The sequence below is a fragment of the Chenopodium quinoa genome, unplaced genomic scaffold (genome assembly GCF_001683475.1).
Source record: "Chenopodium quinoa cultivar QQ74 unplaced genomic scaffold, ASM168347v1, whole genome shotgun sequence".
NCBI classification, from domain to species: domain Eukaryota; kingdom Viridiplantae; phylum Streptophyta; class Magnoliopsida; order Caryophyllales; family Amaranthaceae; genus Chenopodium; species Chenopodium quinoa.
In genome coordinates, this window is record NW_018743285.1 from 2,778,935 (window position 1) to 2,783,422 (window position 4,488).

Consider the following 4,488-nt stretch of genomic DNA (forward strand, 5'->3'; position numbering starts at 1 on the left):
AATATGAAAAGTTCAAAATATTGTTAAATTCTAGTAATTTTCACACATAACAGAATAATTACAAGTAATTGATTAATGTTATTCAAAAAAAAAAAAAAGAATAATTGACAAATTAATTACCATAGATTTAAGGGTTGCACTACATATAGTGAGCAAATTATAGGTTTCCAATACTTGCTTAAAATAAATACTCGTAGATACTAAACAGATCAAAATTGGGTGGCTGTCTTCATGTCCGCCCCTCTTGCTGCCACACCACACCGCGAACAGATCCCCGCCACCACTTTGGCTTCGCATTATTTCCCTCTACGAAAACTCCAATTTTCTTATCACTAGTTTAAGTACAATTTCATTTGCTGCTCTCTTTATCTTGTTATATCCCTTAGCTTATACTACAGTAAATTTGGTTTGGTTGAATTGTCTAGTGATTGATTATGTAATATTAGAGTATCCTAGTAAAAAAAAACATTTATATATAGCCATTATAGGAGTTATTATCACCTTACCTCCTTGAGAGGGTGGGGACCTGGGTCATATAATGTGGGAGATTTTTGGGTAAAAGTTTGTTTGATGAGAATATGAAATGTATGAACTATTCTAGTTAAGTTTCATTTAGAATTTGTAAGCTCTGTGGAGCAGTGTAACTCTAGGGAAGGTTAGTGTAAATTATTAGTTTATTACCCTTAAATGGAGGGGAAAATTATGGGCCAAACCATTTAACCTCCTCAATCCAGGCCTATTATTATAGGCTAGTCCATATTTTTACTCGATTAACACAAATTTTTTGGCTAGCTCCCGACCAAGCTGGTCATTTCTTTTGAAAAATGAATATTTAATTAAAAAAAAAAAATCAACATTTTGTGATACATACTTTAAAAGGAACATTAAAATAGGAAATAAATATCCGAAAATTGAAATGCAACATTTCATTATAGTATAGTATTGGTGCGTTAATCCTAGTCGTACCTATTTTATACAAACAAAAATCGAATATTGTTAGTATTAGAAATTAAAAATGAACATTTTTCAAAATTAGAAAAGAAACTCAAAATAAGAAGAAATAATTATTAGAAAATTAAAATTAACATTGCAATAAATAAAAATGCTTTATTTAGCAGCTTCAATTGATCAGTTTCCTCTGCTTGCTATGCAACATTTAGTTTAGCAGCTTCCAATGTTGCTACTGCTTCTATAGTTTTTTATTAGCTTCAAGAGCTGCCCTCTCTTTGACTGTCTTTTATTGATGATAGGTTCTTTTCAAGGTAATGCAATCTTTATTTGGTATTCTTTTGTCAATTGATGCTACCTTTTGAATTTGTTCAAAATACTCAAAATCTTTGCATTGGACCTATTGATATCAAATATTATTAATGAACATTACATGTAATAAGGCCTTGTTTAGTTCAACTTATTTTTACTTATTTCAGAAAAAATAAGTTCGGATCATAAAAAATAAGTTCAGATCAGATCATCGTTTTATGTGAGGTTTTTTATTGCTAAATATCTTTAATTACGTGATGAAAAAAATTATAAAAATTACATATTAATAAAATACACATTAATACGAATCTAACAAGATGCCACTTGATATATATCTTCTTTATAGATTATCGTACACATAAGGTCAAAGTTTGGTCAAATCAAACAATCAGATCATACCAGATCAGTTCAGTTCAGATAAGACCAGATCACATCAGATTAGATAAGCAAAAATAAGGTGAACTAAACAAGCCCTAAGTATGAACAATCTAGTTAATATATATGAATATTTTGTAATTATAAGAAAAATCATATTAATTAGGCCATGTTTAGCTGATAGTTGGTTGATTTAGTTGGTTGTATTAATAACTAATTTGACTAGCTAGTTATATTATCTGGTTTGATTAGCTTATTGTAAATAGCTGTTAATTGTAATTAGTTATTTCAGTGTATTTAATACTGAAAAAGCTAATTGTTCAATAAGCTAATATCAAAAAGCTTTTTAAATGAGCTTTTTTTAGCCCAAAAATCTTTTTTAAATAGGCTATTTACCAAACACCAAAATTAATTAGTTTTTTAAAATGGTCAGTTCTCAAATAGTGATTAATAAGCTAAAAGCTCCTTACCAATCAACGCCATAATTAATAACATTATCTAAATGAAATGAGAGATATGGAGAGAAAATTATGGGAATTATGGGTTTCAAGATTTTTTGTTTATATATATATATATATATATATATATATAGAGAGAGAGAGAGAGAGAGAGAGAGAGAGAGAGAGAGATTGGATCATGTGAAAACAAACCTAAAGCTGAAAACTGAAAACAGATGATCTAGACCATTGAATTTTCATCTGACGGATTAGATTACATTCGCGTTATTTGTAATCTTGACCGTCCATTCTCTCTGCTCTATTTTTATCTTTCTTCAATCTCACGACATCACTGGTTCTCTATCCTTCTCCCAAAAAATCATCAAATTTCAGAGGAATTTGCTTCAATCTTCATCAATAATTTGCTTCAATCTTCATCAATTTCGTCTTTAGCTTCAAAATTAAACCTGAAAAGTGAGTTTTGCGTTTCAACAATCAATTATGTGAGTTAATCATTTTCGTCGCTGAATATTCATCCCATTGAAGCGAGTTTTGAGCTTTCTCGATCCTCCATTGAAGCGAGTTTGAGCTTTCTTCTCCATTGAAGCGGCTTCTCAGGTAGTATTTCTTAAATTATCGACTATCAATTTCACAATCTAGGGTTTATTTCTAGTTAATTGCTCGAATGTTTTTGTTATGAAATATAAATTGTTGTTTGGATTCGAAATTTGTTTAATAGCATGCGAATTTTGTCGATTCAAGCATTTAATTGTTTTTAGATTTTATGTGTCATGTATTGTGAGTTTGTGACCCTTGAATTTATGTAAAATTGGGGGATTAGAGCAATCTTGAGCTCTTCATTGTGCCTTTTGCTTGGTCGGTTTGTTGTCACGGATTCATGGGGGAATTCGAGTAGTTTAGCATCTGTTTCTTGTGATTGTACTGCCTTGCATTTTGATGCAGAGTAAAGATGAGAAATAGGGTTACATTTTTGGGAACTAGCAAGCTGAACTTGGTGAAATTGTATAATTTCTTGGATTATATTTTCTTTATGTTTAGTACTTTTAAGGCTTTATAAAGAGGCTTCCATTGCATATATTGAGGCTTCCATTGCAAATATTAAACAGATTTCTACATGTGCAGGAGACAGAAAATTGAAGTATGCCGATCATCATGGTTTTCTCGTAATTACACTTATTGACACGCCAAGAGCTTATGCTGATCTCAAATCTGAGGAACTTGGTCAGGTGAGTAGACAACTACTAGTTTATTTCAAGTTTATATTGACTAAACCTGTGGTAATGAGGACAAAATGATTTGTCTCTCTGAGCTCAGGGTGAAGCTATAGCTCAAAACATAAGGTCTATGTTTGGACTGAGAGTTCCTGTCATCTCAATAGTCACCGGTGAAGGTGGTTTTGGGGGAGCTCTGGCCATCTGTTGCTGCAATAAATTGTTTATGCTTGAGAATCCTGCTTTCTATGTTGCTAGGTTTTCTTCGCATCTATTGTCTATTTTTGGTTTCTTATTATTATTCAAATTCCTTCATCATTTTCCAATACATGCTTACCTTATTATTTCCCTTTTGACATTCCTGAAGCATGCGTTGCAATATTATGGAAATCTGCCCAAGCAGCCCCAAAGGTATATGAATTTTTCTCTTGCTAGATAGTTAATAAGCTTTCATGGGATACAGCCTTATTAATTTCAGAAGAATCTATCTTTTTCATGAAAAGGCTGCTGAAAACATGAGGATAACAGCCCAAGAACACCTTCGGCTAAAAATTGATGATGTTATCATTCCTGCAAGCTTTTCTAAATTCTCAAATTTCTGCCTGAAATCAACATGATTTGTTTGGACACTTGGAATGCGTTCATTTGGACTGCATGCTTATTCCACATAATTGGCAGGTGTGATACTTTTGTGTTCTTTGTGTGATATTCTTTCTGATTATTTGTCTCGAACACTCTTCTTTTTTCTTTTTGCTGTTATTCTGAAATGTTGATTTGAAGCAAATTTCTTGTAGAGACATACTTCGTATACCTTAAAAATATTTGGGTCTAAATTATGTGGCTTTGTATGATACATTCTTGATCAATAAACAATTCTTAGAGCTAATTAGAGCTGTTACATGATTGGCTCAACTTGATTGTGTGGGTGTCAGTATACATTGATTGTCCACTGTAAAATGGATTAAATCAAATTGCTTAGAAGCATATATATATATATATATAAAAACGTCCAACAATACAGACAGAATATCTACTAGTGATCTATTATCACAAAAACTGCATATGCTTTGCTGATGCCACATGTGAGTTTGAATTGTTGCTGATGATTCGTTTATTACATTCACTTGCAGCTGGGAATATGCGCCACTTAATTGCTGAAGCTTGCATGGTTTGGATTGTACTTG

General features: G+C 31.7%; 1 long non-coding RNA gene across 1 annotated transcript; it reads left to right on the plus strand.

Moving 5' to 3' along the window:
• Positions 1-3,244: 3,244 nt before the first annotated feature.
• On the plus strand, positions 3,245-4,125 carry LOC110735561. The gene is made up of 3 exons (XR_002514130.1): positions 3,245-3,319; positions 3,408-3,715; positions 3,808-4,125. It is a non-coding gene; the product is annotated as an uncharacterized LOC110735561 (long non-coding RNA).
• The last annotated feature ends 363 nt before the right edge of the window (positions 4,126-4,488 follow it).